Source organism: Mastigoproctus giganteus, chromosome 10 (genome assembly GCF_048544385.1).
Source record: "Mastigoproctus giganteus isolate SK-2022 chromosome 10, ASM4854438v1, whole genome shotgun sequence".
NCBI classification, from domain to species: Eukaryota; Metazoa; Arthropoda; class Arachnida; order Uropygi; family Thelyphonidae; genus Mastigoproctus; species Mastigoproctus giganteus.
In genome coordinates this window covers 190165399-190189743 of record NC_143584.1, presented here as the reverse complement: position 1 = coordinate 190189743, position 24345 = coordinate 190165399, and the positions used below count along the sequence as shown (strand labels likewise).

The window sequence follows — 24345 nt, the reverse complement described above, 5'->3', positions numbered from 1 at the left end:
TCCCCAACTCTCTGCCTTGGCCATCCAATGTAGCAAATTATTCCAACATTCCACAATATGCTGCCCAAAAGTAAACTTCATAACTTCACAAGATCTCTCACTCAGCAGTGAGAATATTCCCCTCATTTGTTTTACAAATCCCCTCAGGGGATTTGTAAAACAAATGAGTTTCTAAGCTCAGTTTCTAAGCTCTGAAGATCAGATCAGCTAAGCTGCGCCTGAGAAGGATACTGCTTGGTGCTCTTCAACAATCTAGTTGCCCTTCTTTGCACCTTCTGTAGAGGTTCTATATCTTTCTTTAGATGTAGCCTTATATTTAGATATGACCTGGATCTGGATACAATAGTCTAAGCATGGTTTCACAACATCTTATTGAGAGGGATAATGACCTTCTTCCTTGGACTGGCTATGGTCCAGTAGCTAGCATACATGGCCACAAATAGGAAGGTTGAGCCCATACGTTGCCACAAAAAATGCACAGTCCATTGCGGCTATGGTGCTAAAAATCCAGTTGCCCTTAATTCAATATGTACACAGTCATAATGAATTTATAAACTCTTTTGGCCTCAAGCCAGCCAGGTAGCAAGTAAGTGAGTGAGTGAGTGAGTGAGTGAGCGAAAGAGAGTAGGAATTTTCAAATAATGTTCAAAATACTAATGCCACTGTTTTATTTTAAAAAAATGATATAATCTGTAGCAGATACAGCATTTTAAGGCATCCACTTAAATGCACCTACTTTTAAAAGAATGTAATAAATAAAACAAAGCTTTGAGTAGGAGCTATCAGGCCTAGCCAAATTATGAGTCCCTAGACAATAGTCTTACTTCTCTAGACATAAAGTTAGCCTTGTGATGATGAACACTATTATTGGGGGGGGGGGGGGGAGACTGCACATATCAAAAAAATTTACCTGAGATCCTAACAAAAGCAGCCACTTAAACACAATAGGTTTTTTTAGAGTAATTTTGAACAATATTCATTAGAATGAAATTTTGGCACAATAAACTAATTGGAACATGTTCCCCCAAGAAGTTTGTTGTAATGGGATTTTACTGTATTTTGTTAAATGTAAAAGATTTATTTTATTTAAATGTAAAAGATGTAACTTTTGCATATATAAATAACAAATTTTAATATAATGTTAGAAATGAGAAAAGATCAGTCATTGAAACAGTTTCTTATGAATTTCTATATGATCATTTTTTTTCTTCTTATGGGCAAATTTCAATTTTAAAGCTATATTTACATCTAGACACATATATCAAAACTTGTATGAGATTTATCAGCTCATGCAAATTATATGAATGAAATGCTTCTGTTGACATTTCTAGATACATATTATTATTAATAGTAGCACCGATAATGATGCAAAGAAGCTTATACAGCATCAACCAAAAAAAAAAATACACACTGCCCACTTCATCTGTCTATCCTCTCTAAAATGATACGTCTAATTCTTCCTTAAATTTGTTCAAACTACCCACTTACTTACATGACACCAGACAGCAGTTTTTCCCATGATAAATTACTCTCTGGCTGAAATTTTATATATGGTTATTTCAGCATATACTTGAGAGTTGTGTAACTGGTACATAAATAATTTTTACATTTAATCAGAATTTCTTAGAACAGAATTAGTGCAATTTTTGTTTCACTTCATGTGATTGCAAAAATCTCAGTTTAAAAGTTGATGTATATTTACTTTTATTTTTCTGTTTTCAGTTAAAATGACACCATGGACAAGATTTTTAAAAAAATAATAATAAATCATTATTAATAGAGCTTATTAAAGAAAGAAATGTCTGGAACATCAAAAGTAACATTACCACCATCTACATTTCCATTCACCAAAAATAATGTGCATACATTAAAAAAAAAAAAAAAAATTAAACTTTCCTCATCATATGACATCTATCAAACTTTGCCTGTGAATTTTTTTTTTTTTTTCAAACCAGAAATTTATATCTGCACATACTTCATGCATTTATACAATTTTTGTCAATACAAGTACTGATACATTTATCCAGATGTATGCATAGCTTTAGCAAACAATAACACAAAAAGACAATTATCAGTTACATGAGATTGGCTCAGAAAGTTCTGATAATCTGGAACTAGTGACTTTTATGAAGAAATGTCACTAGGAAATGTAAGGTGTGCTGCACATTTCCAAGTTTGTCTGCTAGATGTTGCGTTAAAGTGCTGAATTCTTCTACTGGTCTCGCATTTTCTTTGTCAGCAGTCAAAATGCTAGCATTGTAGTAGCGTGGTAATCTGAAGTTCTACCAGAAACATGGATAAAAAGACCACTCAGACCTTGCAGATGTGTTGAAAGATATAAGGAAAAGGTGCACGATTCATTTTATGAATTGAGTGCACATGTTTGAGTGACAGAAAACAATTGTTGAAGGTCAATATAAATGAAAGATGACAAACACTCTAGGCACACCTGATGAAAATGAAGTACATCAAATAACACATCCATGCTGATTGCATATATGGAATTGAGGAAATATTGAAGACTGTTAGCATCTTAGGATGCAGCTATTGTTAATGACTCTACTGTCAAGAAAATATGCAAAATATCTGCACTGACAAAAGTTAAAAGATGTCACACGGCTATAATCTCTGACTTGTAGCCATGAAGAGTGTTATATACAGCATGTGCCTTATGTATACTTAACAGTCCTATGGTGAAGTCTTACTTATTCGAGGTAGTACAATATCATGGCAACTCGTTGTAAAGATATTCACAATATGAGATATACTTCATGATGCCAATTTATAACTACTTAAGTAATTGGCTATGTACTGCAATGATGCAATTGCACTAACTTGTACATTATACTTAACAGTTATCTTTTAAGTACAAAGAAGGTTTTACTATTGTAAATGTTGGTACTAAAGCAGTGCTTCTCAAAGTGGGCGATATCGCTCCTGGGGGGGGGGAATTTGAATTATCCATGGGGGCATTAGGCATGAAAGGGGCGACAGGGGGAGGATGGAGCACCATCAATGATTGGCCATTACAAGGGTTTTATGGCTTATTTAAAAAATGCTGTGCCAAATATTATTACTGTTCATGGTGTCATTCACCGTCAGCATTTAGTTACGAAAAAACTTGGTGATCAACTGCACAATTCTCTACAAACTGTTATTACTGCTATAAACAAAATTAAAGCACATTCTTTGAATGATTGTATATTTCGAAAGCTTTGTGATCAAAACAGTGAAGATTTTGAACGATCTCTCCGAGGTTTGGTGGCTGTCAAAAGGCAACTGTCTCAACAGATTTTATGAACTCTTTGATACTGTTGTCGAGTTTTTTGAAGATAGGAACAACGACCTTAGTAATGACCTCAAGAAAATGAAAACTGATATTGCTTATCTTGCAGATTTATTTACTAGATTCAACTCAATGAACTTACATTTACAAGGACAAGATGTAACTCTTATTAAGGCGAAAACTCAAATTTCAGCATTTATTTCAAAATGAATTAAAGCTTTTTATGCACAACGTAGGTAGACATGAATTGTGTCAATTTCCAAATCTGTTGGAAATAGAGAAAAAAGAAAAAATAGCAATGAAACTCTACTAACTTTTTGTAATCATCTAGAAATGTTGCACAGAGATATGCAGGAAAGGTTCGAAGATCTCTCAATTTGGAAATTCCAGATTGGGTTATAAATCTTTTTTTTAAATAATGACGATGGTGAACGTTTTGTAGAAGAAGAATTGATTGAGTTACAAAATGAAATTGAACTGAAGCCAAAATTTCAAAATTCATATCAGGAATTTTGGTTACAAAAGAAATTCCCTGACCATTATCCTGCACTGTGAGGAATTGTAAAAAAATTACTTATTTCTCTTCCAACATTATATCTAGTCGAAAATGGTTTCAGTGCTGTATCTCAATTGCTAACAAAATAAAGAAATTGTCGGGATGTTGTTAAACGTGGCGATTTACGACTTCTACTTACAGATCTTAAACCTAATATTGATAATAAATTAATATTAAATAAATAAATCTCCACCAAGCTCATCCATCGCATTAAATATTAAAATATAATTAACTATTTCCATTAATATCATGACTTATTTATGTAATTAACTTTAATTTTTATGACTTAATTTAAGTGACTATAACTGACTTTATTTATGTAGTTGTAATTTTTTACAAAGAAGGAATAAAGTGCAGTAAATAGTTTTCTTTATAATTCACACACAGAAATGCAGGGCTGCATTTACGTTTTTGGAGGCAAACAGACAAATATTCATTTCAGTTATTTAGCTTCACTTTATATTGGTGAGCTAAAAAAAAGCCCTGGCGAGGGCTTTTTTTTAGGGGGAAGGTGATCTAACCAAGGGGGGCAGTGATCCAAAAAAGTCTGAGAAGCACTGTACTAAAATAATCAGAGGATTAAGCAAATGTAATCAGAGGATTTACGTGGCAGGTATGAGGCAATGTTAAAAAGGACTTGTGAGTCAGGGCTAAATTTGAAAGTTGAAGGAATTTGCCAAATTATAATAGGGCAGAATACATAATTACAGCCTTGTGGCGCCTCCATAGCCAGGTGGGCAGGAGCAGTAGTGCATAGCACACACTTCTTGATTAGACCGGGATTCGAGCCCATACCCACCAAATACGGAGGATGCGGCAGGTCAGGAAATAACCACCGCATATTCCCAGCCCAGATAAAGGGTGGGGGTTGGCATTGGGAAGGGCATCCGGCTGTAAAAATTGCATGCCAAAACAATAAAAACGCTGACCCCATATAATAATGGGAAAAGGCGAGGACAAAAAAAAAAACATAATTACAGCCTTGTCAATTAATTTAGCTCTGAAGAGACTGTGCAAGGCTCATGAGATAGAATTTTTCTCAGCATGAACTACACTTGTAAACAAAGGGACTGTTTTTTATACTGCTGCTAGACAGCATTGAGAAACACTTAAATACAAGCAGTGCATGAATATCTGTTAATGCAATAAAAATTGTGTCGGATGGGTCAGAAAACTGCCAGTTTTAGTGGATACACAGACTGATAGTTTAATGACAGCCTTAAGTAGCACTGAAATTGATTATTACAATATAAAGTGAAAGCAAAGTGGGAAGTTTACAGTCTACAGGAGATCCTCGTGGAATGTGGAAAAGAAATTGTTGAAGCTAAAAGTAAACAAGTTAATTAATGTATGCAGTAATGTATTGCGGCACATTAGCAAATAGTAATAATTCATGATTTATAACAAAAAGAGAGCAAAAGGCAAAAAAATTTTATGCATAACCTGAGAAAATTTAATTTCTGCACAACTGCCATGTTGCCCATTAAATTCCTCCAACCAGTGCACAACAACGAACATATCATCCAGCACTTCAGCCACAATATATCACATAAAATAAAAAATTTCCAGATTTCTACTGGTCCAATTTTAATGAAATTTGGGAAATGTCAACAAATCATTCTAAAGAGTGAAATATAACATTAGTAAGCAGGACATAGTAAATAAATTTGATGAATTTGAAGGTGCTGGTCAAGACTTCAAAGTTGAATAATGTTGGGATAGAGATGTGGTGTCACATAGATATAAGGAATGCAGAATTTCAATTTTGGGATAATAATGTGTGTACAGAAAGGACAACAACTATTATATTAGGGTCACCTGGTAATTTCTTACACATACCAGTATTTGTGTCTGTAAATTGCGTGTGTTCTCTGGTCGATTTGCCTGTTTTGTTTGATGAAAAAACCCGTTTCTGGTGAAAACCCTGCTATCTACCCCTGACACTGACTAACTCAGCCACGGAGTGAAAAAAGACCATTAAAGTTCCTTTGAGTCATCGACAGGATTCAAACCTGGGCCTTTTCTTTACAGAAAGGACAGACATGATAGAAAGGGAGAAGGGATTATGCTGCTAGTTAGGAAACACATAAAATCTAATGCAACACATCTAGTTGGCATGGGTGGCAAGTGCTGTTCAGTCAGTATGGTGTGACATAGCACTGGGAAAGCAAAAATAACAGCAGAAGGGTGTTATAGGCCTAATGACTAAAATCAGTACAATGAACAACTGTACAGAGAAATAGTGTGCAGTAACTAAGAATGTCTTATATTTGGTGATTTTAAGTTTCTATATATTGACTGCGACTTGAGGGTTGGTCACTAGTACACTAGCAAGTTTTGTGGATTTATTCGATGACTGATTTTTACAGCAGTATAAGCATTAGCAGAGGCACACGATGCAAGAAAGCAAGCTTATGCAGCATCAGCCTAAAAAACCCTCCCATTTCACACATCAATTCACTCAAAATGCCTGTTTAGCTCAGTCTTAAAATTATTTAAGCTATCAACTTCCACAACAACAAATGGAAGTCTGTTTCAGTAATCAACTACCAGCTGGCTAAATGCAAATTTCCGCACGTTTATTCTACAGTTGTCTTTTGCCAGTTTGAATCTATGCCCATTCAGGTTATTAATCTGAGCAAGAAGAAGAATCCCATCAGCATTGAGCTTGCTCAACCAGTTCAAGAACTCACCTCGTATGTGCCTAGTCTCCAGGTGCTGCAATTTGCAAAACTTAAGCCTATCTTGGGAAGAGCACCCTTTTCTTCCCCATCACCAATCTTGTTGACTTTCTTTGTACTCATTCTAGGATATCTACTTCCGCCCTAAAATGAAGCCTCCAGACCTGTAACACAGTATTCAAGGTGTGGCCTCACTATTGCCTTGTACAATGGTATAATCACCTTCTTGTCCCTGCTAGCAAAATTCCTATACATCATGACAAGACTCCACAGCCTGCTCTGGAAGCTGGAAGCCTGTCTGCACTGTCAGCGAACTTCATATCTGACTGCACAATTACCCCCAGGACTTTCTCACTCTCCGCTTCCCTGAGTGTAGTACCACTCAGTTGGTATGTTGCTATTTGGTTACTGCTATCCATATACAGTACTTTGCATTTTATTATTATTATTATCACTAGACATATAGTGCAAGAAAGCCTGAGGCTTATGCTGCACCAGCCAAAAAAATTTGAGTTACCCTGAGAGAGAGAGAGAGATAGTCAGAATTGAAGGGAATCACCAAGAAAGAGAAGAATGATGATATCCAGCTCAGGATCCTGGGAATGACAAGCCCATACTCACTAAATGTGAGCCCCTGGGGTTATTTTGTCAATGTTAAACTGCAATTGCCAATTCTCAGCCCATATGCCCAACTTATCTAGATCAAGTTACAGTAGCATACTGTCTTTAGTGTCATTAACAATTCTGCCTGCTTTGTATCATTTGCAAACTTGGACATTAATCCTAATATACTGTCATCAATATCGCTGATGAATACACAAAACAACATTGAGCCCAGCACCAGACCTTGGAGAACTCCACTAATAATATTAATTCACAAAGAGAAGTGTCCATTTATTACCACTCTCTGTCGTCTCCCACTCAACCATCGCTTTATCCATTGTAGCAACTTGCCCTTAATGCCAGACCGCTCCAATTTGTACAGCAGTCTTTCATGTGCAACAGTATCAAAATCTTTCATATACTTGATATGATATCAAAATTATTTTTTGCATCCAGTTCCTTTCTGACCACATCATAGTATCCAATCAAACCAATCAGACAAGACTTTAGCATTAGCATTAGCATTAGTAGAGGCACTTGATGCAAGAAAGCAAGCTTATGCAGCATCAGCCAAAAAAAAAAAAAAAACCACTTCCACTTCACCCCTCTGTTCGTTCAAAATACCTGTCCAGCTGAGCCTTAAACTTATTTAGGCTATCAACCTCCACCACAAGGGATGGCAGTCTGTTCCACCAACCAACCACCTGCTGGCTAAAGGCAAATTTCCGCACGTCTATCCTACATCTGTCTTTCCTCAATTTGAATTTATGCCCTCTCAGGTGATTTTTCTGAGCTAGAGGAAGAACCACATCAGCATTGAGCATGCTCAAACCATTCAAGGCTTTATACACCTCTATCAGATCACCTCGCTGGTGCCAAGTCTCCAGACACTGTAATTTGCAAAACTTAAGCCTTTCTTCGTAAGAGCACTCCTTTGTTCCATTCACTAATCGTGTTGCCCTTCTCTGTACTCGTTCCAGCAGCTATACATCCTTCTTGAAATGAGGCCTCCAGACCTGTATCCAGTACTCTAGGTGTGGCCTGACCATTGCCTTATGCAAGGGAATAATCACTTCCTTATCCCTGCTGGAAAAATTCCTGTATATCATTGACAATACTCCATGAGCTACTCTTGCAGCCCATTTGCACTGCTCAGAGAACTTCATATCTGCCTGCACAACCACCCCCAAGTCCCTTTCATTCTCTACCACTGTCAGTGTAGTACCACAGAGTTGATACGTTGCTCTGGGGTTGCTGTTTCCCATGTGTAGCACTTTACATTTGTCAATCTTAAACTTCATTTGCCACCTCTCAGCCCATCTGCTCAACCTTTCCAGATCCTGTTGCAGTAGCATAGTGTCAGTAGTGTCCTTGACAAACCTGCCAACCTTTGTATCGTCTGCAAACTTGGACATTAAGCTTGATATACCATCATCAATATCATTTATAAATACAGAAAACAACAATGGACCCAACACTGAGACCTGAGGGACTCCACTAATAACATTAGTCCACGATGAGCAGTGTCCATTGATTACCACTCTCTGTCTTCTCCCCCTCAACCACCCCTTTATCCATAGCAGCAATTTGCCTCCAGTGTCACACTGCTCCAATTTGTGTAGCAGTCTTCCATGTGCAACAGTATCAAAAGCCTTTCTAAGATCCAAGTATATAATATCAAAGCTATTCCCTGCATCCAGTTCTTTTGTGACTGCATCATAGTATCCAATCAAATTGGTCAGGCAAGACTTCCCCTTAACAAAACCATGCTGTGTCCGAGCTATAACTGAAGTCTTGTCTAAATGATCCTGCAGTGCTTCTTTAACCAGTGCCTCCATTAATTTTCCTGGAACAGAAGTTAAGCTCACAGGCCTATAATTACTTGTGTCAGCCTTTGATCCTCCTTTGTGAATTGGGGTCACATTTGCACATTTACTGTCTAGGGGTACCTCCCCTCAGTCCAAGGAAGCTCTCATAATTATAGCTAAGGGTTTGCTTACTTCCTTTGCTGCCTCCTTTAATATAACTGGATAGATCCCATCCACCCCGGGCGCCTTTCTTGTGTTTATCTTCAACAGTTTCTCCAACACTTTACTCCCAGTTATTTCAAGATTCTCTAGCTTACTGCTAGAGTTGAATACACCTCTGACATTCCCCTCGCTGAATAACTCCTCATGTGTGAATGTCGATGCAAAATATTCATTTGGTTTGTTAGCTACCTGAGCAGGATCATCAACAGTTGACCCATCAATATCAAGTGGACCAATTTGATTCATCCCCTTCCTTCTAGAGTTTACATAAGTAAAGAACTCTTTGCTGTTTTTCTTTGCATCCCTTGCCAAGGATTTCTCGTAATCTGCCTTCACCTGCCTCCTTTGTAACTTGGTTGCATATCAACTTGTATCTATCATAGGCTTCTGTGTCATGTGTTAATTTGTAAATATCCCATGCATTTTTCTTCCCTGCCATATGCCTCATTAGTTCATCTAACATCCATTTTGGCCTAAACCTTGAACAATATTTCTTAGTTGGTATGTTAAGCCTAGTAGCTTCCAAGATAAGTTCTTTGAATGCTTCCCATTTTGAATTTGCTGTTGGTAACATCATCAGTTGGTCCCACTGTATAGAATTTAAATAGTGTCTCAGTCCATCGTAGTCGCCTTTACGGAAGCAATAACCCTTCCCTTTACCCCTAATGGTAGTTACCTCTTTGAGTAAATCCCACTTCAGCACACTGTGATCACTGCCACCTAGTGGTTCATTTATCTGCAGATTCTTAATGCATGAAGAATCACTGCTGATAATCAAATCAAGAGTATTACTCCCTCTAGTTGCCTCCCGAACATGCTGATGTAGAAAACAATCATCCAATAAATCCACAAAAGCCTTGCTAGTGTGTGAGTGACCAACCCACAAATTCCAGTCAATATCTGGGAAATAAAAATCTCCCGTTATAAGACTCTCTGATTTACTGGCCCACTCTATTTCCCTGTACAGTTTCTTATTATACTCATCAGAGCCATTAGACCTATTGCACACTCCTACTCTCAATTTTGATCTCCCAATGCTTATGTCACACCAAACTGACTCGACACTGCATTGTCCAGCGATGTCGACTGGCTTCACTTCCTTGGTTTTTATGTGTTTCTTAACTAATAGCATAACCCCTCCCCCCTTCTTATCCTGTCTATCCTTTCTGTAGACGTTGTACTCCCCAAATTGCAGTTCTGCATCCCTTATATCCCAACAATATCTGCCTTTGATATTTTGAGAATTTCAAATTCATCAAATTTATTTACTAAACTCCAATCATTGGTGTACACGCAAGTATACCTGCACCTGTTTCTATTCTTAGCTACCCTAACACAACCCATGTGTTTACTTGTACCGCAATCACTCCCAGCAGTCTCTGAAATATCATGCATCTTGTTTTTCAGGCTTCTGCTCATTCTAATAGAAGCAGTGCAAGAATCTCTTTCACCTCTGCCAGTGGCTACTGTCAATCTATTGGTCTTTGTCTCCCCCCAAGCTAGCAGTTTTCCGACCCACCTAACACTGCCTCGATAGCATCAGCAAATATTCTTGCACCCTTTCTATTTAAGTGTATCCCATCCCTGTAGAAGCAATCTCTCCTGTTAATAAGTACAGTCCGGGCTGAAAAAAATTCTACCCCTTGAGCCTTGCACAATCTTTCCAGGGCCGAATTGATTGACAAGGCTCTCATCATATACTCCCTCCTATCGTGTCTGGGCAGAATTGTTTTTAACTTCAACAATTTCTCCTCGACTTTGCTCTCAGTTATTACAAAATCACTTGGATCCCTGTTAGTGTTTGATAAACCTCTGACACTCCACTCATTGAATAACTCCTGATGTGTGACTATAGATGCAAAATACTCATTCGGTTTATCAGCTACCTGAGCATGATCATCAATAGTCAACCCATCTATGCTAAGTGATCCAAATTGATTGATGGATTTATGAATCTGATTTATGAACATGGATTTATTAAAGGGTGAACTTGTCTGACCAATAAGATTAGCTAACATAAGATAATCACAAAAAAGTGATAAAAAAGTAATTTTTACATCATATACTGAGATTTCAGTAAAGCTTTGGGTACGGTAATGCATTAGCATTAGCAGAGGCATATGATGCAAGAAAGCAAGCTTATTCAGCATCAGCCAAAAAAAAAAAAAAACAAAAACAACCACTACTCCCATTTCACTCCTCCGTTCGTTCGAAATACCTGTCCAGCTGAGCCTTAAATTTGTTTAGGCTATCAACTTCAACAACAAGTGATGGAAGTCTATTCCACAAACCAACTGCCCGCTGGCTAAAGGCAAATTTCCGCACATCTATCCGACATCCGTCCTTCCTCAATTTGAATTTATGCCCTCTCAGGTGATTATTCTGAGCAAGAGGAAGAATCCCATCGGCATTGAGCATGCTCAAGCCATTCAAAGCCTTATACACCTCTATCAGATCACCTCGCCGATGCCTAGTCTCCAGACTATGTAATTTGCAAAACTTAAGCGTTTCTTCGTAAGAGCACCCCTTTTTTCCATTCACTAATCTTGTTGCCCTTCTCTGTACTCATTCCAGCAGCTCTACATCCTTCTTGAAATGAGGCCTCCAGACCTGTATACAGTACTCAAGGTGTGGCCTGACCAATGCCTTATACAAGGGAATAATCACATCCCTATCCCTGCTAGAAAAATTCCTGTATATCATTGACAAGACACCATGAGCTACTCTTGCAGCTCGTCTGCACTGCTCAGAGAACTTCATATCTGCCTACACAATTACCCCCAGGTCCTTTTCATTCTCTACCACTGTCAGCGTAGTATCACAGAGTTGATACGTTGATCTGGGGTTACTGTTTCCCATATGTAATACTTTACATTTGTCAATGTTAAACTTCATTTGCCACCTCTCAGCCCATCTGCTCAACCTTTCCAGATCCTGTTGCAGCAGCATAGCATCAGCAGTGTCCTTAACAACCCTGCCAACCTTTGTATCGTCTGCAAACTTGGACATTAAGCTTGATATACCATCATCAATATCATTTATAAATACAGAAAACAACAATGGACCCAACACTAAACTCTGAGGAATTCCACTAATAACATTAGTCCACGTTGAGCAGTGTCCATTGATTACCACTCTCTGTCTTCTGCCACACAACCATCCCTTTATCCATAGCAGCAATTTGCCTCCAATGCCACACTGCTCCAATTTGTGCAGCAGTCTTCCATGCGCAACAGTATCAAAAGCCTTTCTAAGATCCAAATATATAATATCAAAGTTATTCCCTGCATCCAGTTATTTTGTGACTACATCATAGTATCCAATCAAATTGGTCAGACAAGACCTGCCCTTAACAAAACTATGCTGTGTCTGAGCTATAACTGAATTCTTGTCTAGATGATCCTGCAGTGCTTCTTTAACCAGTGCCTCCATTAATTTTCCTGGAACTGAAGTTAACCTAACAGGTCTATAATTACTTGTGTCAGCCTTTGATCCTCCTTTGTGAATTGGGGTTACATTTGCACATCTCCAGTCTATGGGTACCTCCCCTGAGTCCAAAGAAGCTCCCATAATTATGGCTAGGGGTTTGCTTACTTCCTTTGCTGCCTCCGTAAATATAACTGGATAGATCCCATCCACCCCGGGTGCCTTTTTTATGTTTATCCTCAACAATTTCTCCTGCACTTTCCTCTCAGTTATTAGAAAATCATCTAGCTCACTGCCAATGTACGACATTCCCCTTCCTGAATAACTCCTCATGTGTGAATGTAGATGCAAAATAATTGTTTAGATTGTTAGCCACCTGAGCAGGATCCTCAACTCTTGAACCATCAACATCCAGTGGACCAATCTGATTCATCCCTTTCCTTCTTGAGTTTAAATAAGTAAAGAACTCTTTTCTGTTTTTCTTTGCATCCTTTGCCAAGGATTTCTCATAATCTGCCTTTGCCTGCCTAATCTCCTTTGTGACTTGGTTACAAACCAACTTATATCTATCATAGGCTTCCAGGTCACCCATTAATTTGTATGTATCCCGTGCAATTTTCTTCTCTGCCATATGTCACATTAGTTCGTCTGACAACCATTTAGGCCTGAACCTTGAACAAAATTTACCCCCAGGGGCTCACATCTGGTGAGTATGGGCTTGGCACACCCAGGGTCCTGAGCTGGATATCATCATTCTTCCCTTTCTTGGTGATTCCTTTCTACTTCACTCTCTCTCTCTCTCTCTCTCTCTCTCTCTCTCTCTCTCTCTCTCTCTCTCTCTCTCTCTCTCTCTCTCTCTCTCAGGGTAATAAGGATTTTTTTTTTTTTTTTTTTTTTTGGCCGGTGCAGCATAAGCCTCAGGCTTCCTTGCACCATATGGCTAATAATAATAATAATAAATAATAATAATATTTCTTGGTTGGTATGTAAAGCCTGGTAGCTTCCAAGATTAATTCCTTAAATGCTTCCCATTTTGAATCTGCTGTTGGTAACATCATCAGTTGGTCCCACTGTATAGAATTTAAATACTGTCTCAGACCATCATAGTCGCCTTTACGAAAACAAAAACCCTTCCCTTTACCTCTGATGGTAGTTACCTCTTTGAGTAAATCCCACTTCAGCACACTGTGATCACTGCCACCTAGTGGTTCATTTACCTGCAGATTCTTAATGCATGAAGAATCACTACTGATAATCAGATCAAGAGTATTACTCCCTCTAGTTGCCTCCCGAACATGCTGGTGTAGAAAACAACCAACTCACAAATTCCAGTCAATATCTGGAATATTAAAATCCCCCATTATAAGACTCTCTGATTTACTGGCCCATTCTATTTCCCTGTACAGTATCTTATTATAGTCATCAAAGTCATTAGGCCTATAGCACACTCCTACTCTCAATTTTGATTTTCCTATGCTTATGTCACAGCAAACTGACTCGAGACTGCCCCGTCCATCGATGTCGACTGGCTTCACTTCCTTGGATTTTATGTGTTTCTTAACTAATAGCATAACCCCTCCTCCCTTCCTATCCTGTCTATCATTTCTGTAGATGTTGTACTCCCCAAATTCCAGTTCTGCATTCCTTATATCTGTGTGACACCACGTCTCTGATATCCCAACAATATCTGCCTTTAATGTTTTGAGCAATACCTCAAATTCATCAAATTTATTTACTAAACTCCTAGCATTGGTGTACACACAAGTATACATGCACCTGTTTCTATTCTTAGCTACCCTATAATTCAAATATTCTTGCACCCTTTCTATTTAAGTGTATCCCATCCCTGTAGAAGCAATCTCTCCTGTTAACAAGTACAGTCCAGGCTGAAAAAAATTCTACCCCTTGAGCCTTGCACAATCTTTCCAGGGCCGAATTGAATGACAAGGCTCTCATGATATACTCCCTCCTATCGTGTCTGGGCAGAATTGCAGACACTTTCAAATCCAACCCTACTTCACGGCTTTTTTTCAACAGTGACCTGTACTTGTTAAGCAATTCCACCGGTCTCCCACTCTTAATATCATTAGTGCCAACGTGCACAACTATATCACCTTTTGTGATATCCGCTCTACAACGTCATCAACCTTTGCCCCTGGCAGACATACCCTGGTCCTGTTCCACAAAGCATGTTCCCCGTTTCCCTGACAATAGAGTCACCAACAACTACTAGTTCCTGTGGGACCAGCGCATTCTGCCTTGAGGGCTGCCTCTGTGTTGCAAGATGACCAAGTGCAAGCTCTGGCGTTGATGTGGGCAGCTGAGAGCTTAATGTATGAACAAATGCACTGCTGTACAAATTAAAGCAGTGTGGCATTGGGGACAAGTTACTGCTATGTATAAAGGGATGGATTAGTGGCAGAAGACAGGGTGGTTATTAATAGCTGCTGCTCTTTGTGATGAAATGTTATCAAGTATCCAACAAGATTCAGTGTTGGGCCCATTGCGGTTTTCTATATTACATAAATGGAATGGAATGGCAGGTTGTTTATGTATTTTCCCCCTAGCTTTCTTTGGCTATGTGAGAAGAAATTTAATTGAATTTTTTTTGTTTGTTTGTTTGTTTAATTATTATTTTTATTTTATTTTTATTTGTTATTTTTATTTCTTATTTTATTTTTATTTGAATAAAAATTTGAATGAATTCCTCTTTTATTTGAATGAATAAAAGAGGAAGATGAAAAGTTGGTTCTGTGAGTTCGAAGTTGGACAGTAAATGGTTTTTTTGGCCGGTGGCGACACGTGTTCGGACTGTTTTGAAAGAGAGAGCGGGAATAATAGAAGCAAATTCAGAAGAACAGTGCCCACGGAAGTATCTATAGAAAAGGAATGCAGCAGAAACAGTACGTCTATGAGACAAGTGTGGAGACTCTGTTAGAGAGGAATCATTAATTAACCTAATTGCCCTCTTCTGAATAGAATCTAGAAGACTGAGAGAAGTTTTGGAGGCACTGTCTCAGATGTGGGAACAATATTCCATGGTAGGGCAGATTTGTGATTTGTACAGAGTGAACAGCTGTTTGGAAGAAAAGTAACAGCGAAAGAGAAAACCAAGTTTTTTAGATGCAGAGGAAGCAATATTTGTAATGCTTGTGTCAAGAGAGATTAGAAGTCAGGGTAATCCCCAAAAGAGATATATCATCTTGCCTAGAAATCGAAGTGTCACCAAAGATAAGCATACGAACAGAAAATCCTTTTTGAGAGATATAAGACAAGACTGAGTTTTAGAAGGATTGAAATCAACTAAGGTATCTTTGCCCCACTGGAGAATTACCTGGAGATTGGCATTTAAGGAACTGGTAGCAGATATTCGAGATGTTGAAGCTGATTGTGCAGGGCAAGGTTTCTCAAACTGGAATGCAATGTGCTATCATTAGCAAAACTATAGATAGGATTTCTGGTCAATGGAAGGAGATCATTAATATACAAGAGGAAAAGAGTGGGGGAAAGAATTGAACCTTGGGGGACACCAGCATTAGTGGAGAAGTTAGAAGACAGAGAGCCATCTACCATCACCCTCAGTGAGCAATCAGAGAGAAAACTGGATAACCAATTACAAAAAACAGAAACAGAAGGTTTCTAAGTAGTTTAAGAGTTGGCAGTTAATTGATTTCTCCATTACTTTAGAAAGAGTAGAAGTAATTGCAATGGGACGATAATTGGATGGGAGGCATTTGTCACCCTTTTTAGGAACTGGCTGGATATGAGCAAATTTCCAAGCAGAAGGAAAAACGCCTTTAAAATAAGAAAGTGAAAAAGGTGGCAAAGAACAGGAGTAAGTTCAGGAGTACAGGTTTTGAGAACAAGTGGAGAAATACCATCAGGACCTGGAGCTTTCTTAGCATCAAGATTCGTCAAAATCCTTCTGACATCCTTTTGACAGAAGATCATGGGAAGTATTGAATGGAGTGTGTTGGGAATGGCGGGAGGTGTTTTACCAAGATCATTAATACATGAGTTGGAAGGAAAATGGGATGCTAGCAGGTTGGCTTTATCCTTGGCTCAAGTGACTACAGAACCATCTGGTTTAGACAGAGGTGGGAGCAAACATGATCAAAAGTTACGGCCAATAGACCAGAATGCTCGGCTACCATTAGGGCAAGAAGCAAGTTTTCTACTCTTAGCCTGTTCAAAATCTAGTTTGGCCTGATTAATAACTCCTTTACAATTGTTGTGAGCTTTGGTGTAGGCAGATAATGAAACTGAAGAATTGGAAACTGGCCAATTATGATATGCAACGTTCCTCTCTTGAACAGCCTGAGCACATTTATTGGAAAACCAAGGTTTAGATAAAGGACAGGATTTTAAAGTGGAGTGTGAAATAAAGGATTCCATTCCTACAAGAATAATTTCACTGACGCCATCTGAGCAAATGTTGACATCAAAATTTTTGAAACAGTAATCCAACCAAGTAAAAGAAGAATATATTTGGATTTCAGGAAAGCTTTTGACACCGTTGCGCATGAAAGACTATTGTACAAATTGGAGTAGAATGGTATTAAGGGTAAGTTGCTACAATGGATAAAAGGATGGTTGAGTGGGAGAAGACAGAGGGTGGTAATTAATGGGTGCTGCTCTTCGTGGACTAATGTTATTAGTGGAGTCCCACAGGGTTCCGTGTTGGGTCCTCTGTTGTTTTGTATATTTATCAATGATATTGATGAAGGTATATCAAGCTTAGTGTCGAAGTTTGCAGATGATATAAAGGTTGGCAGGGTTGTTAATGACAGTAATCGCAGTGTGCTACTGCAACAGGATCTAGATAATTTGAGCAGATGGGCTAAGAAGTGGCAACTGAAGTTTAACCTTGATAAATGCAAAGTACTGCATATGGGTAGAAGTAACCCCAGAGAAACGTACCAACTGTGTGGTGCTACACTTAAGGTGGTAGAAAATGAAAAAGACCTGGGAGTAATTGTGCAGTCAGATATGAAGTTTTATGAGCAATGCAGACAGGCTGCCAGAGCACGTCATGGGGTTTTGTCAATGATATATAGGAATTTTGCTAGCAGGGAGAAGGAGGTGATTGTCCCTCTGTATAAGGCAATGGTCAGGCCACATCTTGAGTTCTGCGTACAGGTCTGGAGGCCTCATTTTAGGAAGGATGTAGATTTGCTTTTTTTTTTTTTTTTTCTTTATGAAAACCCCAAACACAAAAGGTATCAAAACCTATAGTACTTAGTACCGTGCATGAGTTGAAGGAGAAGTATGGGGGGAGGGGAATGCCGGAAACTTTGCTCTAGAGACTAAACATGGGTTTCACCACTTCAAGCCTCCAATAAGCAAAGTGGTGGTATTTCACCGGTTGATGAAAGTCATCTACCACCTAGGGCAACAAGGTTGGTGAGGGGAATGAAGGGATCCTCTTACCAAGAGAGGCTTAAGTTCTGCAAATTGCAGTGGCTGGAGACTAGGCACCTGCGCGGTGATCTGATTGAGGTTTATAAGGCCTTGAATGGGTTGAGCACGCTGAATTCTGATGTGTTCCTTCCACTTGTTCAGATTACGAACCTAAGGGAGCGTAAATTCAAATTAAGAAAAGACAGATGTAGAATCGATGTGCGCAAATTTGCCTTTAGCCAGCGGGTGGTTAATTGCTGGAACAAACTTCCATCTGTCGTTGTGGAAGTTGATAGTTTGAATAAATTTTAGGAGGAACTGGACAGGCATTTGTAAGGAACGGTGTGATTTTTTTTTTTTTTTTTTTGGCTGATGCTGCATAAGCTCATACACTTGCTTTCTTGCATCACATGCCACTACTACTAATACTACTACTAAGAAAAGAAATCTCGCAGGTCATCCCATTTTGAATTCTTGTAATGCCAAACAACACAAGGTTGGGAATAGCCAGGATATAAAGGCTCCATTGGAGAAGAGACAATCACCAAGTTGTGATCTGAGGTGTCTAAAGGACCACTCACTTTGACCGTGTACTTAGAAGGGTTATTTGTGAGAAAAAGATCAAGCGTGTTGGCTGTATGGTTAGGATTGTCTGGTATTCTTGTAGGTAAATGAAAATCTGTGCAAGGTCATTAGTAATTGCAAAAGCCTCAGCATCTTGACAAGCTGGGTCAGTGTGACTAGAAAACGGAAGCCAGCTGGAGTTGTGAACATTAAAATCACTAAGGAAAATTACCTCACTGTTAGGAAAGTTGGCTGGAGAAAGTCAAGTTGCAAAGAGAGGAAGTCAAAGAGCTCCAAGTGATTAGTGGAGTTGGGAGAACGGTAGAGACAACAGATGAATTTGACACAATGAGGTAGAGAGATTTTAAGCCAGAGAAGATCGAAAAGAGGAGATTCCAAAATTTCCAAATCTCTGACAGGAAATATCAGAATGGACATATGCACAAGTACCACCTTTGAGGCGAAAGGAATCATACAGTGAATAATTTGGGCAACTGAGATGAGCAATAGTTGAATCAACCGATAACTGAGATTCTGTCAGAAAAAGTACGTGGGGCTTGGCAGACTGCAAGTGGAAATGGACATCACTGAGATTAGAATTGAGACCACGTATATTTGTGAAATGAGCTAGGAAGTATTTGGGAGGTTTAGATCTTTTCACAGATTAGATTACTCTATTAGTTTGCTCACTCTATTAGCTACTCTATTAGCTTACTACAGCTTACTCTATTAGTTTGACAATTCATGGTGTATTCAATAGTAAGAAAAAGTGGGGAGGACATGCTGTATGAAGTAATGAAATTTTTGGATATAGTGTACACGTGGTAAAAATATACCCAGATCCTTGACATAACGTGGCCTCAACAATGGCCCCCGCATACACACTACTCGGACTCCCCCCAATCACTATCTTGCTGAGTAGAGGTAGCAAGATTATACACTAGCTGATCCAGAAGCCTCCTAAAGAGTTACCAATAGGTTCGGTCTGGTGTACTAACTAGCGGCCGGCCTGCGAACACCATTTTAGAGCTGTGCCCTCGAAATGTAAGGAAGATTGGCTCTTGCCACGATGTTCATCATAACCTCAAAATGCATCAGTCATACTGCATATTGGAAGAGATGGGGAAGGGTTGACCAGAACTTAGCTCTGGAGACTAAACTTGGGTTCCACCACTTCAAGCCTCCAATAAGCAAAGTGGTGGTATTGTACCGGTTGATGAGAGTCATCTACCACCTAGAAGTTAAATTATGTTCCTTAAGTTGAATTACATTTTTTTCATTTTCATTAATAGTAATGAAAAGTAAATATAGTTCTTTCCTGATCTATTAATTACTAAGATAATAACTCTATAGAACACTTAATAAAACTGTATAGGGTTATGTTCTCTAAACTTAGCCAATTAGTTTGGTTACAACTGGATAATATTTATTACTCGCTTCCTGTATTACTCATTTTTTAAAGGTGGATTTACAATGCTCTGATTATCCATCCACCTTAGACGATTCTAGTTTGATCCTAGACTGGTGAAAAGAGTGTGGCAGAATATTCCAAGGGCTCTATTAAATTAGCTGAGCATGCTCATTTTAAACAAGCATGCTATGGTGATGTTTCTGTGCGCATAAACAAAAATGAAAAACATCTCCAGAAGGATAAATATGGATGTAGCCATTTCTGGAGGGCTGCCATTGATGCATGCTGCAAATGTTTGTCTAAATCGTCATTTAAAGACAAACTGAAGGAATAAATACAGTGAGTGATCATTGAATTATCACCACCCCCTATGAAAACTGAATGCAACCTGTTGACTGCGTGAGGTACAAGAGTGCAGAGTTAGTCGGCCTTAACTATGCTTTTGTAGCATAGATAAGGTGTCAATGGTTCAGTAGGTAGTAAAATTCCAAGCGTGATGTGTAAAAGGAATTATTTATCAGACTTTGATAAAGGACAGCTTGTGGGTGCTCGACGAGCTGGTGCCTCGATTTCCCAAACGGCTGAGCTGGTGGGGTGTTCAAGAGCCGCCGTAGTTAAAGTGTACCAGGACTGGAGTCAAAATGGCCCAACAGTAATGACCCAACAGTAAAACTGCAAAGGTTAGCGAAAAGTTGATATTAGAGGTGAGCTCCAGGTCCGACAACTCATACAGGCAAACAGGTGCAGCACTTTTGAAGAGTTGACTATCCATACAAGGCCTTGAATGGGTTGAGCACGCTGAATTCTGATGGGATCCTTCCACTTGTTCAGATTACGAACCTAAGGGGGCATAAATTCAAATTAAGAAAGGCCAGATGTAGAATAGATGTGCGGAAATTTGCCTTTAGCCAGCGGGTGGTTAATTGCTGGAACAAACTTCCATCTGTCTTTGTGGAAGTTAATAGGTTGAATAAATTTAAGGAGGAACTGGACAGGCATTTGGAGGGAATGGTGTGATTTTTTTTTTTTTTTTTCGGCTGATGCTGCATAAGCTCATACACTTGCTTTCTTGCATCAAATGCCACTGCTACTACTACTACTACTACATGGGTCAACCCAGAACAATATCTGGCATGACCATGCATCGCACGCTCGCACGTATGGGCTATACCAGTAGACGACCCCTACAGCATCCTCTCCTAACCAAGGTTCATTGGCATAAAAGATTTGCCTGGTGCAAAGAGCATGCAAGTTGGATGTTAGAAGACTGGAAGGTGTGCTGGTCAGATGAGTCACATTATTTACTCCACACTGTGGATGGTCGTGTACGGATTTGGCATCAACAACATGATGTTGTTGTTATTTGGTTTTTAGGAGCATTAGCAACTAAGGCCATATTGCTCCGGGGATATGTGGTCGTCATTCCCTGACCTTTCTGCATCCTGCGTATTTGGTGGTCACGGGCTCGAACCCCGGTCTAATCGAGAAGCATGTGCTACGCGCTGCTGCTCCTACCCACCTGGCTACGGAGGCACCTAACAACATGAGGCCCTTGATCCATCATGCATGGTATCAAAAGTGCAGGCCGGTGGAGGCGGCTGTATGGTGTGGGGCACGTTTCACTGGCAGGAACTTGGACCCCTGGTGCATGTGGAACAACATATCAGTGGTCTCCGCTATCGTAAACTTCTTGCTGACTATGTACACCCTGCTATGTTACACTTTTTCCTGAATGGCGATGATATCTTCCAAGGCGACAATGCCATCAGGCACTTGTTGTGCAGGAATGGTTTGAGGAACACAGTTTTGACTTCCAGCATATCGATTAGCCTCCGAACTCCCCTGATATCAATCCCATAGAGCACTTGTGGGACACTATGGAAAGGCATATTGGGCATCTGGATACAATATGTATACTTTAAAATTTCAATAAATTCAAATTTTTTTTTTTCTTTTCTTTTTCATGTCTTAAAAATTAGGGTGTGAAACTTATTCAAGGGTATCCAAGGATATACAACAATACTAACATGCACACATATATTCATGTTTAAACTTACAAATACAGTGGGAGGTCTTTTGGATAATATATAATATGGCTGCAAAACTGGCAAACCCAGAGATGTTATCCACTCCATTGGTTCACCACATTCTTTAGAAACTGCACTGCCACAAGTTGTAAACCAATTCTGAATTTTCTTTGTTAGTTTAAGGCTTTAAATGGATTGAGCATACTAAATGTTAATGGTATCCTTACTCTTTCTGGGACAACACATAGGAGGACATAAAATTAAATTGGAAAAAGGTGGTTGCTGGATTATACAATGGATAGAAATTTTCTTTCAGCCAGACAGTAATTGATTCTTGGAATAAACTTTCATCTGGTATTTTGGAACTGGGTAGTTTGAATAAATTTAAGGAAGGATTAGATAAATTATTAGAGGAACGGTCAGATGATGCAGGTAATTCTTTTCCTTTTTTTTTGTCCATACCTGCATTGCTGACCACATCACACACAGCTTGGTTGGCCATACTTCCCGAACACTTCCGACATCATGTTGAATCAATGCCACATTGGATAGCTGCTGTACTGAGGGCAAAAGGAGGACCTACGAAGTATTAGGTAGGTGGTCATAATTCAGTGATCACTCAGTGTATATGCAATGGATGGCTACTGGAGAGTATAAGTTTACATCAAGTAGTCAGAGAATTGAGCATCTTTGCATGTGGATAAAAAATGAGATTGCATTCAGGTAGTCACCTTATGAACAATGTTCCTAATTCCACAAGCTCGGCTAAAGAAGAATACAAAAGCAGTGGAGAAAGCTAACTACACTGGTATATTTTTGTTTTGTTATTGAATACTTTAATTTTAGATCAGGACACTGTGTACAGGGTGATTCACTACCAGTACGACAAACTTGCAGGAGGTGTAGGGGGCACAAAGACGAATCGGAAGCACATAGCATTGCAGGGTCCGAAATGCCTTCGTCATGCGGTAGAGGATGTTGAACGGGAGGTCGCGTGAACAGCGATCCCGCTGGAAGTCAGCATTTGCAAACCGGTTCCCGAGGCAGTAGGATGGACGAGTATTCAAACGTTGAACTGGCCGACATGCACCTCGCGTATGGAGCTGCGGACTGTAACAGGTGCACCGCTCTGCGCTTGTACCAGGAATGTTTCCCGTACAGGCGTGCTCCTCATCATATGATTTTAATCGTATGATGAGGTTACGTGAGACTGGTTGTTTCACGAGAGGTACCATGAATCGAGAGCGAACGACGAGGATGCCAGACAATGAGGAGACTGTCCTACATCTTGCAGAAGGCAATCCGAGTACGAGTACTCGAGCAATAGACCAACGATTGGGTATTTCCCAATCCACTGTATGGAGGATACTGTCAACAAACCAAATGAGTTCATACCATCTGCAACATGTCCAATCATTGGAGCCTGCAGATTATCCACTCCGGAGGACTTTTGCTACTTGGTTTCTTCAACAGAAACGGTTCGCAAATGCTGACTTCCAGCGAGATCGCTGTTCACGCGACCCCCCGTTCAACGTCCTCTACCGCATGACAAAGGCATTTCGGACCCTGCAATGCTATGTGATTCCGATTCGTCTTTGTGCCCCCTACACCTCCTGCAAGTTTGTCACACTGGTAGTGAATCACCCTGTATAATCAGTATGTATACTTTAAAACTTCAATAAATTCAAATTTTTTTTCCTTTTCTTTTTCATGTCTTAAAAATTAGGGTGTGAAACTTATTCAAGGGTATCCAAGAATATACAACAATACTAACATGCACACATATATTCATGTTTAAACTTACAAATACAGTGGGAGGTCTTTTGGATAATATATAATATGGCTGCAAAACTGGCAAACCCAGAGATGTTATCCACTCCATTGGTTCACCACATTCTTTAGAAACTGCATTGCCACAAGTTGTAAACCAATTCTGAATTTTCTTTGTTAGTTTAAGGCTTTAAATGGATTGAGCATACTAAATGTTAATGGTATCCTTACTCTTTCTGGGACAACACATAGGAGGACATAAAATTAAATTGGAAAAAGGTGGTTGCTGGATTATACAATGAGTAGAAATTTTCTTTCAGCCAGACAGTAATTGATTGTTGGAATAAACTTTCATCTGGTATTTTGGAACTGGGTAGTTTGAATAAATTTAAGGAAGGATTAGATAAATTATTAGAGGAACGGTCAGATGATGCAGGTAATTCTTTTCCTTTTTTTTTTGGCTGTGCTGTATATATAAAAGCTTGGTTTCTTGCATCATTTTCTGCTGCTAATATGCAAAATTGATGAGAGGAAAAAAGAGAGAGAGTTAATAACAACAGCAGATTGAATGTTATGGAGAGACAGGTTCTA

General features: G+C 39.2%; 1 protein-coding gene across 1 annotated transcript in view; it reads right to left on the bottom strand.

Annotated features, from left to right (window-relative positions):
- LOC150079667 (C-Jun-amino-terminal kinase-interacting protein 4-like) overlaps positions 1–24345 on the bottom strand; it is a 540406-nt gene that overhangs the window by 467479 nt on the left and 48582 nt on the right. The gene's annotated exons all lie outside the window — the stretch shown is intronic.